The following is a 15,993-nucleotide window of genomic DNA, read 5'->3' on the forward strand; positions in this document are numbered from 1 at the left end:
GGACAGTTGTTTTTATAGGTAGATAGCAAGATGTGTTAGAGTGTGTTGGTCTGCCTTTGGTCATAGGAAGGATTACTGTATAGTTGGGTGAAAGTCAGAAAGTGTCTTCTTTCAACTTATAGCCTATAATTTTTACAATTATGAAATAAATACTTATTTTCTATCATAACATTTATTTAGCCTCTGGTTGGAGTAGACCCACACCTCTCTCTCTTTGACCATTACTTCATGAAGCACTTTAAATCAAGTTTTCACTGTTCACACTGAATATAGCAGCTATATTATGCTGTTTCAATGGGAATGTTGCAGTTGCTTTCAAAAGCAGAACTAAGGTAAGGGTGGTAGTGTGTAAGGCTCGATCGAGTTTCGTATTATGAGATGGAGTTATGTTGGGATGCCACCAGGTCGCAATCAAAGTTGGAAGAAGAGGAATACTGGGACATGGACACAGAAAAGTGGATTTCTGAGGAGGAATGGAGAAGAGGTCGAAGAGAATGAGGAAAGTAGAGGTTGGATTTGAATTTGAGGAAGATGGAGATGGGTTGTCGAAGAAGATTGGTGTCAAGTGCAATCAAAGTGAGCCGTGCACCAAACCGAATTCTGGAGGTGAAATGGAAGTGAATGAGGGCGAGTTAAGTGAGGTGGAAGGTGTGGTGAAGAGCTCGGAACCTAAGCTTGGCATCAATGGACATAAAGAAGAAACTGTAATAGTATGAGAGATTTTTGGAGAAAGTAGATCCTTGCCTTTTGGTGCATACACGTGTGGTTTCAGGGCAGAAGAAACACAAACAAATATCCCAAGTCCACTACAGGTTACTACAGGTTACTGATTCAACTGCACCCAACTCCTTTTTGGGTGGAAAGGAGTTGGGTGCAGTTGAATCAGTAACCTGTAGTGGACTTGGGATATTTGTTTGTGTTTCTTCTGCCAGAGGGAGCGGGTGCTCCGTGTCACTCAACTTGGGTCAAGATCTGTTTCTTGCTTTGCCCTTAGTAATAGGGTAGCATTGAAAGGCGTGATTTCTGGGGTAGCTTTAAGTGTGGAGATGGAGCAATTGAAGTTGAAGATTCCTAGTGTTTGTGACACCCGCCGTTTGGTGTAATGCATACCTGGTGGTGAAATAGAGGAGTCACTGTCAGTCGTTTTGAGTTTTTACCCGAAAAAGTCATGTTAGGATATATCAGTTATGCTGTTAGAGCTTGTGTGCCGAATCCACTGTGTTGTTTCAGGTGCAACATTTATGGTCATGTTGCAGCAGTGTCCAGAGGGGGATTCCAAGATGTTGGAAGTTTGCAGGAGGGCATGGGACAGACGATAGTGTAGTTTCGGTGGATAACATTTTGTGTCAACTGTAGGGGTGCTGGAGATTGGAAGTGTCCGGTGCAAGAGAGGCAGGTTGAGGTGGCTAGTCAGAGTAGTGCAGAAGGTGTTGTATGCTGAGGCAGTGAAAAAAGTAGAGGAGGATGGGTCAAGGGTGAGGGATCCGGAGAGGATCCCTGTGAGTTGTAGATCTGTGCCAGCAGAGGGATAGGCCAACGAGTGATGTATGCTTCTGTAAGGTTGGCTTCTTAGCGTTCATAGCAATGGTTATCAACTGTAACGTAAATGACAGAAAATAGATGTTGTGGTGGCAGATACAGAGAAGTATATGGGTATATGAGATTTGACTTCAGAAAAGTTCCAGGGTGTTTTGAGTGGCGGTGTCCCCTCCTCTCAAGTCATTGGAAAGCTGCAGGAGCAGAAAGGGTCAAGGTATTGGAATGGGATAGTGGATTTTTATTGAGTGTAGGGTTTAGTTGGAAGGGGATTTTATTATTATACATTATAAAATATATGTATAATTTTTGTTTATGAAAAAGTTGTATAGGTGTAGGGTTAGTTGGTGGTGCAATTTTTGCTTTCCCCGCCTTCCTTTTTATTTTTGTATCACAAAATATAACGTAATTGACCACACACTACCGCACAGTAGGTGGCGGCATGCACAAAATAGATGTGTGAACGCCATGATACCAAAGAAGAAGAAGAACAATTCAAAACTTTCATTCGTCGTTCACAGCACATGAATAATAACTGTTAGTGTTGGCTGGCTCACAATTGTATGTTTTGCTAACTAACGTAGCTAGCTACATTTAGCCTGCTATCTATTTAAAGTTAAGATAGCTGTTATCTGTCAGAAGTGTTTTTTGTATTAAAAACCAAAAACAATGTTTTAAGTGAGAATAGGCATTGGTCTGAAGCCGAAAATTCATGACCGCCACAGTGCCTATTTCACTGATGCTCTACCAAGGTTTTCCAGCACACAGCTTTGACCTACGACAGTAGCTATGTGTAGCCAGGTTGCTTAGGATTCAAATCTTCTCAAACAGCCATACTCTTAGAGGAGGTGCTGCCAAAATAATGTGATTTGTACCTCATGCAAGCTAAAGTAGTGGATTCCTTACACACCACAATAAGATATTATCCCATTATGCTACCTTTTCATGCTTTTTATTATTAAATGAAAGCAAACTTTAGTAGTGGTTTCTTTGCAGCAATTCGACCATGAAGGCCTGATTCACGCAGCCTCCTCTGAACAGTTGATGTTGAGATGTGTCTGTTACTTGAACTCAATTTCAGAGGCTGGTAACTCTGATGAATTAATCCTCTGCAGCAGAGGTAACTCTGGGTCTTCCTTTCCTGTGGCGGTCCTCATGAGAGCCAGTTTCATCATAGCGCTTGATCGTTTTTGTGACTGCACTTTAAGAAAATGTCAATTTCTTTTAAATGTTCCATATTGACTAACCCTCAAGTCTTAAAGTAATGATGGACTGTCATTTCTCTTTGCTTATTTAAGCTGGTCTTGCCATAATATGGACCAAATAGGGCTATCTACTATAAACCACCCCTACCTTGTCACAACACAACTGATTGGCTCAAACGCATTAAATTCACTTTTAACACAGCTGTTAATTGAAAAGCATTCCAGGTGACTACCTCATGAAGCTGGTTGAGAGAACGCCAAGAGTGTGCAATGCTGTTATCAAGGGAAAAGGTGGCTACTTTGAAGAATCTCAAATATAGAATATATTTTGATTTGTTTAAGACTTTTTTGGTTACTACTTGATTCAATATGTGATATTTCATAGTTTAAATTTTTAAACTATTATTCTACAATGTAGAAAATAGTAAAAATTAAAGAAAAACCCTGGAATGAGTAGGTGTGTCCAAACGTTTGACTGGTACTTTAGCTACGGTAGTAGATAAATCTGTGTGGTGAAAAACCTTGGTAGAGCATCGGTGTAATAGGCATTGTGGTGCTTATGTGAATTTTCTTTCTTTTTTGGCTTCAGACCAATACCTATTCTCACTTCAAGCATGTTTTTTGTTTTTAATTTCCATGGTTATTACACCGGAAGGTGATTATGTAACATTATTATACAACATTATAATACAGCATAACACATGCTCTACTTGTGAACCCTCACAATGTCATGCGTTTTATTGATTTTATTTATTGATAAGATCCCAGTTCATAACCCTACTGATCACCAGGACCGAGTTTGGGAAACCCTGCCATAGGGATGGCATGCATCTCACAGATGAGGACAACGACCTCTTCCTTGAGAGTCTGAGAGCTGATCTCTCCTGCGTTCTAGTAAGACGCAAGCAGCGGTAGCTAAATAGTAGTAAGTAGTTGAAAAGTTGCTAATTAGCTAAAATGCTAAAGTTGTCTGTGATGAAATTCAATCTAGCAACCTTTGGGTTGCCTTAAGTAACCATCTGTCTTTTGTAACCATACTAAAGTTAACATATCATACCAAATGGAGCATCACAGATTTACATACAGAATAATACGAAATGCTTTGAGACCAGGTTGCACCTACACACTTAGTCAATCCGCATTTTTTAAAACCCAATGGTCATTTAATGGGCGCTATAGTCTCGTTTTAATATGACGTCTAGAATTTGAGCTAGGTAGGAGCAAGAAATCCTCTTAAAATTAAATTGCTAAAGACCCTGTTAAAAATTGTGGTATGTGCATCTCGGCAATGGACGGATGACTCATGACGAGAGGCAGGATTGTGTTGTGTACCTCCAATCAAGTTGATTTGGGAATTTTCATCGAGATTGGTGTCATATTGATATGATGATAGGGAGATTTGAATTTAACACTGAGCTTCAACCAATGCCTATAATAGACGTGACTATTGTCGGGTCTATAATGTGTAAATTGTGGCACTGTGGTATCTGAAGGTCTACTCACCACAGGAAGTTGTTGGCACCTTTACTTCTTTGGGACAGGGGGGCGGTATTGAGTAGCTTGGATAAAAAGGTGCCCAGAGTAAACTGCCTGCTACTCAGTCATAAATGCTAGAATATGCATATAATTAGTACATTTGGATAGAAAACACTCTGAAGTTTCTAAAACTGTTTGAATGATGTCTGTGAGTATAACAGAACTCATATGGCAGGCAAAAACCTGAGAAAAAATCAAATCAGGAAGTGGGAAATCTGATGTTTGGAGTTTTTCAACTCTTTGCCTATCCAAGATACAGTGGAAATGGGGTCATATTGGACTTCCTAAGGCTTCCACTAGATTTCAACAGTCTTTAGAACCTTGTTTGATGCTTCTACTATAAAGGAGAGGGGAATGAGAGGGGATTGAGTCAGAGGTCTGGCAGAGTGCCATGAGCTGGTCACGTGCATTCACATGAGAGGTAGCTTGCGTTCCATTGCATTTCTGAAGACAAAGGAATTCTCTGGTTGGAACATTATTGAAGATTTATGATAAAAACATCCTAAAGATTGATTCTATACTTAGTTTGACATGTTTCTACGAACTGTAATATGACTTTTCGTCTGAACTTTCACCTGTCGTCATTTTGGATTGTGTACTAAACGCACGAACAAAAGGAGGTATTTGGACATAAATTATGGACTTTATCGAACAAATCAAACATTTATTGTGGAACTGGGATTCCTGGGAGTACATTCTGATGAAGATCATCAAAGGTAAGTGAATATTTAGAATGCTATTTCTGACTTTGTTGACTCCACAACATGGCGGATATCTGTTTGGCTTGTTTGGGCTCTGAGCGCTGTACTCAGATTATCGCATGGTGTGCTTTTTTGGTAAAGCTTTTTTGAAATCTGACACAGCGGTTGCATTAAGGAGAAGTTTATCTAAAGTTCCATGCATAACAAATGTATTTTCATCAACATTTATGATGAGTATTTCTGTAAATTGATGTGGCTCTCTGCAAAATCACTGGATGTTTTGGAAGCAAAACATTACTGAACGTAACGCGCCAATGTAAACTGAGATTTTTGGATATAAATTTGAGCTTTATCGAACAAAACATACATGTATTGTGTAACATGAAGTCCTATGAGTGTCATCTGATGAAGATCATCAAAGGTTAGTGATTAATTTTATCTCTATTTCTGCTTTTTGTGACTCCTCTCTGGCTGGAAAAATGGCTGTGTTTTTCTGTGGCTATGTACTGACCTAACATAATCGTTTGGTGTGCTTTCGTCGTAAAGCCTTTTTGAAATCTGACACATTGGCTGGATTCACAACAAGTGTAGCTTAAATTTGGTGTATTGAATGTGTGATTTCATGAAAGATAAAATGTTTATAGTAATTTATTTGAATTTGGCGCTCTGGATTTTCACTGGATGTTGGCCATACGGGAAGCTAGCGTCCCACATATTCCAGAGAGGTAAATTGGGGAGGACGGGCTCATGGTGATAACTGGATCTGAATGGGAGTAATGGTATCAAAGACATTTATTCCGTTTCAGCCATTGATATGAGCCGTCCACCCCTCAGCAGCCTCCACTGCTACTCACCACCACCTGAAGTGAAGACACAGGGCACAGGTAGCTAGTTAACTAACTATGGTTTATCTGTCATCTTCTTAGCTAAACGATGTATACAGCTATCTATAAGAATGTGCTTTCCTTCTGAATGTTAGTCCGTAAGGCTTGAGTCTTGGTCTGTAAGGCCATTCAACATCTCTGTCAAACATCATTGTTTGTGACTGTGATTTAGCTAACTGAATACTTTGTTTGTTTTTCCTTATCTGCTTGTTTTACTCCTGTAGATGTCAGATACAGGAATTGCACAGAAGAGGACAAGACGCTATGCTGGGATCAGATAAAAGGTAGGAACGTCAGTTTCCCTGTAGAGAACTACTACTACTACTGTTTCCTTCAACCTGCTGTTGAACAACTGACACAATGTGAGGGTTGGATATCACAAAATACTGTGTCTTTTAATAATGTTTGGCTGACAATACTGTATCACTTCTTTAAAACAGGCATACACCGGGTGCGGGCTCTCTGTTGCATTCTTAGACTTACCTTTCTCATGGAAGAGACTGCAGATACCTATTTGAAGCAGTCCAATGAGCACCTTATAATCCTGGTCAGCCTGTAGAAGAAAGAGGCTCTGGTAGGATTCTGCGTGCTGGCCCATCGCAATGGGTACCATGACTTGTCTCATCGCAATGGGAACCATGAGTTGTCTCATCGCAATGGGCACCATGAGTTGTCTCCTGGAGGCAAATCCCAGGCTGATAGGCGTGGTCTACCAGGAGATGGGGAAGACTCTGAAGATAATGGCTCCCCCACCACTATCATTGAACAACTGGAGACACACTGTCAGGCGCAAGTGTGTAAGCATTCACCTCAACTGTAAGCATTAGCCTTGATTACCTGATAAATAAATTGCATGACTAAATACATGTTGCTGTTATTAGGCAGACATTTGATGCTTATTGGGCAATTCCATGGTAACGGAATTACTCTTTGACTCAGATGCCAAACAATATCATTCTCTTCATGGTTAGTTTTACTGGGGGATGTTGGGTAATGTAATTATGTTGTAAGAGCACAAAACACCACATCCTTAAAACTTCTCTAGGGTAGGGGGCAGCATTCAGAATTTTGGATGAAAAGCATGCCCAAATTAAACTGCCTGCTTCTCAGGCCCAGAAGATATGATATGCATATAACTGGTAGATTTGGATAGAAAACACTCTAAAGTTTCCAAAACTGTTAAAATAGTGTCTGTGAGTATAACAGAACTGATTTGGCAGGCGAAAAACCTGAGAAAAATCAATTCGGGAAGTCGTTTTATTTTTTGTTTTGTAGTTTTCTATTCAATGCCATTACAGTATCCATTGACTTAGGACTCAAAATGCAGTTCCTATGCCTTCCACTAGATGTCAACAGTCTTTAGAAATTGTTTTAGGCTTGTATTCTGAAAAATGAGGAAGTAAGAGCAGTCTGAATGAGTGGACCCTAAAGTGTCACAGAGCTTTTCATGGGCGCGACCGAGAGCGTGCCTTTCTTGTTTACCTTTTATATTGACTGTTATTGTCCGGTTTAAATATTATCGATTATTTAGGCTAAAAACAACCTGAGGATTGAATATAAACATAGTTTGACATGTTTCTATGAACTTTACAGATACAATTTGGATTTTTTGTCTGCCTGTTTTGACGGCGTTTGAGCTGGTGGATTACTGGAGAAAACGCGCAAACAAAACGGAGGTTTTTGGATATAAAGAGACTTTATCGAACAAAATGAACATTTATTGAGTAAATGAATGTCTGCTGAGTGCAACCATATAAAGATAATCAAAGATAAGGGATTAATTTGATCTCTATTTCTGACTTGTGTAACTCTTCTACTTGGCTGGTTACTGTTTGTAATGATTTGTCTGCTGGGCTATGTTCTCAAATAATCGTAAGGTATGCTTTCGCCGTAAAGCATTTTTTAAATCTGACACCGTGGTTGGATTCACAAGAAGTTAATCTTTAAACCTATGTAAAATATGTTTTGTTTTCTGAATTTTTATAATGAGTATTTCTGTATTTGAATTTGGCGCCCAGCAGTTTCACTGGCTGTTGAAGAGGTGGGACGCTAACGTCTCACGTACCCAAGAGAGGTTAATATTAGAATCTGCCATGTCAGATTTACATGGCAGGAGAGTAACAATTGCAGACAGAATAACCTACAGTTTTTTTTTTTAACTCCAACGTCCTCTGATAATACTAGTCCTGTGCATAGCAATATCACTGTGTTTTCTGAGACATTACAGAGTTTGACAGGTGATGCGCACAGTTTGTGCAATAAAACAAGAACTGATTTGATAAATTGATGCTTTAATTAACAAAGTGCTGCACATACAGTACACTACCGTTTAAAAGTTTGGGGTCACTTAGAAATGTCCTTGTTTATGAAAGAAAAGCTATTTTTTTGCCCATTAAAATAACATCAAATTGATCAGAAATACAGTGTAGACGTTGTTAATGTTGTAAATTACTATTGTAACTGGAAACAGCAGAATATCTACATAAAAAATCCAAGATGGCGTAGCAGTGCAGACGTGGTTTGTTGTCCTCTCATTTACTTTTTGTATTTTTTGTATTTTTTGTATATATTCCAATTTATTTTTCAATCTCTTTTTCCATTTTTCAATTAAATATACCTTCCGGTAACCCGCCTCACTCAATATGACACGGATCCGCTATTTTCTTTAGACCCTATAGCCAAAACTTTCATCAGAAGGTAGCCAGCTAATTAGCTAAGTTACTAGCCATTTAGTCATTGTTAGCCACTCATTTACCCTCTGCTCAGGCACCAGCCGTTTTTTTAGCCTGGATAATACCTGCCAGCCTCAGACTGTTTTTCTCCACTACATCACCAGATTCCTGCCCTAAACCCCAGGACCCTTGATCATCACAGCTAGCTATCTTCAACTGAGGGACCCAGCCCCGAAGCTAGCCCTGAGCCAGGCGCATCTCCCGACTAGCAAACAAAATACCTCTTTCGCCATCTGGCCTGGTCCCTTCGTCGACACGGCGCCCTGCCGTACCACCACGACTGGGCCCCAGACGAATTCCATCAGCTGTGCCTTCAACCGGCCTTTGCCGGACGACGGGGCAGACGCTTCTACTTACCCCTGACTGCTAACTTTAAACGCTGTGTCTCCCGCGTGCTAGCGTAGTAACGACTACCTAGCGGTTTCCCTGTTTCATCTATTGCTGTACACCCTATAATCACTTGGCTACATAGCTGATGCCTGCTGGACTGTTCATTTATCACGGTACTCCACTTTGTTTACCTTTGTTTATCTGTCGCCCTAGCCCTGAACTCAGGTCCTGTGTGTAGTTAACCAACCCTCCCTGCCCATTCATTGCCATTTTACCTGTTGTTGTTGACTTAGCTGATTAGCTGTTGTTGTCTTATCCGTTGTTGACTTAGCTAGCTCTCACATGCGGTGACCTCACCCAGTATAACCAGCATGTCCAGAGATGCAACCTCTCTTATCATCACTCAGTGCCTGGGCTTACCTCCACTGTACCCGCACTCCACCAGATTGCAGATTATGCCCTGAATCTATTCTACCACGCCCAGAAATGTTATTCTCTGTCCCCAACGCACTAGACAACCAGTTTTGCTAGCCTTAGCCGTACCCTCATCCTACTCCTCCTCTGTTCCTCGGGTGATGTGGAAGCTAACCCAGGCCCTGCGTGTCCCCAGGCACTCTCATTTGTTGACTTCTGTAATCGAAAAAGACTTGGTTTTATGCATGTTAACATCAGAATCCTCCTCCCTAAGTTTGTTTTACTCACTGCTTTAGCACACTCCGCCAACCCCAATGTCCTTGCCGGGTCTGAATCCTGGCTTAGGAAGGCCACCAAAAATTCTGAGATTTCCATACCCAACTACAACATTTTCCGTCAAGATAGAACTGCTAGAGGGGGAGGAGTTGCAATCTACTGCAGAGATAGCTTTCAAAGTTCTGTCATACTTTCCAGGTCTATGCCCAAACAGTTTGAGCTTCTAATTGTAAAAATGAATCTCTCCAGAAATAAGTCTTTCCCTGTTGCCGCCTGTTATAGACCCCCCTCAGCTCCCAGCTGTGCCCTGGACACCATATGTGAATTGATTTCCCCCCATCTATCTTCAGAGTTCGTTCTGTTAGGTGACCTAAACTGGGATATGCTTAACACCCCAGCAGTCCTACAACCTTGGCTAGATGCCCTCAATCTCACACAAATTATAAAGGAAACCAACAGGTACAACCCTAAATCCGTAAACATGGGCACCCTCATAGATATTATCATGACCAACTTGCCCTCCAAATACACCTCTGCTGTTTTCAATCAGGATCTCAGCAATCACTGCCTTATTGCCTGCATCCGCTATGGGTCCGCGGTCAAACGACCACCCCTCATCACTGTCAAACGCCCCCTAAAACACTTCTGCGAGCAGGCCTTTCTAATCAACCTGGCCCAGGTATCCTGGAAGGATATTGACCTCATCCCATCAGTCGAGGATGCCTGGTCGTTCATTAACTTAATTTCCTCACCATCTTAAATAAGCATGCCCCTTTCAAAAAACGTAGAACTAAGAACAGATATAGCCCTTGGTTCACTCCAGACCTGACTGCCCTTGACCAGCACAAAAACATCCTGTGGCGGACTGCAATAGCATCGAATAGTCCCCGCATTATGCAACTGTTCAGGGAAGTCAGGAACCAACACACGCAGTCAGTCAGGAAAGCAAAGGCTAGCTTTTTCAAACAAAAATTTGCATCCTGTAGCTCTTACTCAAAAAAGTTTTGGGACACTGTAAAGTCCATGGAGAACAAGAGCACCTCCTCCCAGCTGCCCACTGCACTGAGGATAGGAAACTCTGTCACCACCGACAAATCCACTATAATTGAGAATTTCAATAAGCCTTTTTCTACGGCTGGCCATGCTTTCCTCCTGGCTACCCCAACCCCGGCCAACAGCTCCGCACCCCTCGCAGTTACTTGCCCGAGCCTCCTCAGCTTCTCCTTCACCCAAATCCAGATCGCAGATGTTCTGAAAGAGCTGCAAAACCTGGACTCGTACAAATCAGCTGGGCTAGACAATCTGGACCCTCTCTTTCTAAAATTATCCTCCGCCATTGTTGCAACCCCTATTACCAGTCTGTTCAACCTCTCTTTCATTTCATCCGAGATCCCTAAAGATTGGAAAGCTGCCGTGGTCATCCCCCTCTTCAAAGGGGGTGACTCTCTAGACCCAAACTGTTACAGACCTATATCCATCCTGCCCTGCCTTTCTAAAATCTTCGAAAGTCAAGTTAACCTGTTGAGGATAAAAGTCTTTGAAAGCCAAGTTAATAAACAGATCACTGACCATTTTGAATCCCACCGTACCTTCTCCGCTGTGCAATCCGGATTCCAAGCTGGTCACGGGTGCACCTAAGCCACGCTCAAGGTACTAAACGATATCATAAACGCCATCGATAAAAGACATTACTGTGCAGCCGTCTTCATCGACCTGGCCAAGGCTTTCGACTCTGTCAATCACCGTATTCTTATTGGCAGACTCAATAGCCTTGGTTTCTCAAATGACTGCCTCGCCTGGTTCACCAACTACTTTGCAGATAGAGTTCAGTGTGTCAAATCGGAGGGCCTGTTGTTCGGACCTCTGGCAGTCTCTATGGGGGTACCACAGGGTTAAATTCTCGGGCCGACTCTTTTCTCTATATATATCAATGATTTTGCTCTTGCTGCGGGTGATTCCCTGATCTACCTCTACGCAGATGACACCATTCTGCATACATATGGCCCTTCTTTGGACACTGTGTTAACTAACCTCCAAACGAGTTTCAATGTCATCTCACACTCCTTCCGTGGCCTCCAACTGCTCTTAAACGCTAGCAAAACCAAATGCATTCTTTTCAACCGTTCGCTGCCCGCACCCGCCCGCCCGACTAGCATCACTACTCTGGACGGTTCTGACCTAGAATACGTGGACAACTACAAATACCTAGGTGTCTGGCTAGACTGTAAACTCTCCTTCCAGACTCATATCAAACATCTCCAATCCAAAATCAAATCTAGAATCGGCTTTCTATTTCGCAACAAAGCCTCCTCCACTCACGCCGCCAAACTTACCCTAGTAAAACTGACTATCCTACTGATCCTCGTCTTCGGCGATGTCATCTACAAAATAGCTTCCAATACTCTGCTCAGTAAATTGGATGCAGTCTATCACAGTGCCATCTGTTTTGTTACCAAAGCGTCTTACACCATCCACCACTACGACCTGTATGCTCTAGTCGATGGGCCCTCGCTACATATTCATCGCCAGTCCCACTGGCTCCAGGTCATCTACAAGTCTATGCTAGGTAAAGCTCCGCCTTATCTCAGCTCACTGGTCACGATAACAACACCCACCTTAAGCACGCGCTCCAGCAGGTATATCTCACTGGTCATCCCCAAAGCCAACACCTCTTTGGCCGCCTTTCCCTCCAGTTCTCTGCTGCCAGTGACTGGAACAAATTGCAAAAATCGCTGAAGCTGGAGACTTACATTTCCCTCACTAACTTTAAACATCAACTATCTGAACAGCTAACCGATCGCTGAAGCTGTACATAGTCCATCTGTAAATAAACCACCCAATATACCTACCTCATCCCCATATTGTTTTTCATTTACTTTGCTGCTCTTTTGCACACCAATATCACTACTTACACACCATCATCTGCTCATCATCATCTGCTCATCTATCACTCCAGTGTTTATCTGCTAAATTGTAATTACTTTGCTACTATGGCCTATTTATTGCCATTCCTCCTCATGCCATTTGCACACACTGTATATAGACTTTCTTTTTTTCTATTGTGTTATTGACTGTGCACTTGTTTATTCCATGTAACTCTGTGTTGTTGTTTCTGTCGCACTGCTTTGCTTTATCTTGGCCAGGTCGCAGTTGTAAATGAGAACTTGTTCTCAACTAGCTTACCTGGTTAAATAAAGGTGAAATAAAAAAAATATATATATATAGGCGTACAGAGGCCCATTATCAGCAACCATCACTCCTGTGTTCCAATGGCACGTTGTGTTAGCTAATCCAAATTGATCATTTTAAAAGGCTAATTGATCATTAGAAAACCCTTTTGCAATTATGTTAGCACAGCTGAAAACTGTTGGGCTGATTAAAGAAGCAATAAAGCTGGCCTTCTTTAGACTAGTTTAGGAACTGGAGCATCAGCATTTGTGGGTTCGATAACAGGCTCAAAATGGCCAGAAACAAAGACCTTTCTTCTGAAACTCGTCAGTCTATTCTTATTCTGAGAAATGAAGGCTATTCCATGTGAGAAATTGCCAAGAAACTGAAGCTCTAGTACAACGCTGTGTACTACTCCCTTCACAGAACAGCGCAAACTGGCTCTAACCAGAATAGAGGCCCCGGTGCACAACTGAGCAAGAGGACAAGTACATTAGAGTGTCTAGTTTGAGAAACAGACGCCTCACAAGTCCTCAACTGGCAGCTTCAATAAATAGTACACGCAAAACACCAGTCTCAACGTCAACAGTGAAGAGGCGACTCCGGGATACTGGCCTTCTAGGCAGAGTTCCTCTTTCAAGTGTTTGTGTTATTTTGCCCATCTTAATCTTTTATTTTATTGGTGAGTCTGAGATATGGCTTTTTCTTTGCAACTCTGCCTAGAAGGCCAGCATCCCGGAGTCGCTCATAAAAATCCCCAGTATAAAAATCCAGAAATCATCCCCGTATGATGTATTTTGCAGCATATGATACAAAGTGCAGCATCACGTGAAGCAAAATGCATCATACGGTGAACATTTCTATATTTTAAAAGTTACATATCTTGAAAAGTTGATTACTGACAAGTGAAACATTGTGGGACTATGTCAACAATGGACTAATTAATTAAATACCTAAATATAGTTTTGGGGTGGAGTTTTCCTTTAAGATATACATTTTTTGCATTGGATCCACTGCATCCGCTGATGTGGCACTTCCGCATTTGCAGTGAAATGTGACAGAGCAAGAACAGAGTTTGTCAGACGATGAGACATCCTGAAAATTGGTCTTCCCACAAAATTGTCTGAAGCGTCCGAACGGTTGAGACTCTCATGAACATGATGGTGTTCTCCATTTTGCTCTATGACCCCCCACATTTGTCTTGGGACTCTGCCAACTTCAGTCCGAACAGTTTCGCTATACACTAATATGACCCCTTTTTGGAAAGGTGAGACTCTGTTTTGCTCTAGGACACCCACAGGCCTCACAAGACTCTGAAGGTCCCCTGGTACGAGTTTAAAAAATGAATGGAAGTGCATATGTCGACCGTTAAGTGACAAAAATAAGGGGTTAAATACATATAAAACAAAATAACGTGTTTCCTGATCTTTCTTATATCTGTCAGATATAGGACAGACATTTCAGAACAAACTTCATTTTGATAATATTTTTTAGGCACTAATGTTGTTCCATGTACTGAATTTGTTATTTAATGCATTTGTATGGGCTAATAGGAGTAAGGTATACAATTATTTTTCATTCATAATTTGTATTTATTTATTTTACACTTCAAGGTGTCTTAAAGTTCAAAATCAAATAGCTAAATGATCCTTGGTAGGACTTTCTTAAAACAATTCCATATAGCTTAGTAGAACCCCGCTCCCCCGGCTGAGAAAGGGCTTAGTCTGTAGAGGGTTAATAAAAAAATATATAGACTCCTAGCTTCCACTTGAGGCCCAATTTGACATGCTCCTATGAACTTTTAGATGGATTAGCCCAATTGTTTCAGCTTTCTCTGTCAGATACAAACTAAGCTCTCAGCATGTTCATTAAGAGTTCTCAAAGTCCTCCAAGGATTTGACAAAGCGAAACGCTGTCCTGTTGGAGCTGGTTGCAGATGCCTAGCTGGTGACCGGCCACCAAGCTATCCCCATTCTCACAGCCTCCATCTTTCTGGCCTGGCAGTCCCTGAAGCTCACCCAGATTCAGCTCAAATACACTCTGGCCAGGTTCTGCCAGATGGCCACGATCAGCAAGTCCTCCATAGCTCTGAAGCAGATGATGGAAGCTGTGCAAGCTGGGGCCAGGAGCTGCCCTGGTTGAGGGGGCTAACACGCTCTGCCTGTGATCCAGATGGTGGATGACATCCTAAACCATAGACTCACCCTACTGAGGAGGGACCTGAGCAGCCACGAGGACACCCTGGCCTCTGAGTCTGAACTCCCGCCCAGCTTAGAGGACTCCCTACCTGGGCGCCACACCAACACACCCTGCCTGGAGGGGGTTGTTCCATCCCAGAACACAGGACAGACACTTCAAGAACCATTTGTGGTGGAATCAGATGCAGAAAGCGCCCAGCAACAAGGAGATGTTGACTTGACATACAATGTTGTAATGGACTCAGCACAGCCAGCCCTCAGCACAGAACTGGGGAAAGAGGATTTTGTTTGAACAGCCTTCTGTGATGTACGCTAAGATAAGGAGGGTGCAGGTCCCGGTGGTGGAGGTGGCTGGTGATGAGGAGATCTTAGACAGTGAGGTTGATAGTTATATCCGTACTCCTCAGGAGGTCAGAGACTGTACTGAGGCTAAGGAGGCATCGGTTTACTATGATGCAACATCAATTTGTTACCTAGTTGTGACTAAATATATATATTATAATTTGCATGGATATTGAATAATCTCTTGTTCATATACATTAGATCCACTGATTTCACATCACTCACCCACAGTGTTTAGGGCAGGCCTATATTTGTTTGATGGTGATTATGTCCTTAATTTCTTTGTTTGATTGAAAGATTGTTTTCAGATGGTAATTTTAATTGCATCTAATTGGATGCACGCACACCATAATGGTCTGCACTTCAAGCACAATAGGATATCTGGGCTTGATTTGCTGTTTGGAGTGGCCAAAGGACGCCTCTGCTTTGCCTAATTAGTGTCAATATTGTCACTGCACAGTAGAACAGACAGAATAGCCTAAATGTGTTTTTCCAAACAGTCAGTAGTGTTGGTTGTTAGGTGGTCTACAGCTGTTAACCTAAAATATATATATACACTGCTCAAAAAAATAAAGGTAACACTTAAACAACACAATGTAACTCCAAGTCAATCACACTTCTGTGAAATCAAACTGTCCACTTAGGAAGCAACACTGATTGACAATACATTT

The 15,993-nt window shown here is 41.9% G+C and overlaps 1 pseudogene; it reads left to right on the forward strand.

Annotated features, from left to right (window-relative positions):
- Positions 1-473: 473 nt before the first annotated feature.
- LOC129833759 (transcription factor IIIB 50 kDa subunit-like) lies at positions 474-15,532 on the forward strand (annotated as a pseudogene).
- The last annotated feature ends 461 nt before the right edge of the window (positions 15,533-15,993 follow it).

Source organism: Salvelinus fontinalis, chromosome 2, assembly GCF_029448725.1.
Source record: "Salvelinus fontinalis isolate EN_2023a chromosome 2, ASM2944872v1, whole genome shotgun sequence".
NCBI lineage: Eukaryota > Metazoa > Chordata > Actinopteri > Salmoniformes > Salmonidae > Salvelinus > Salvelinus fontinalis.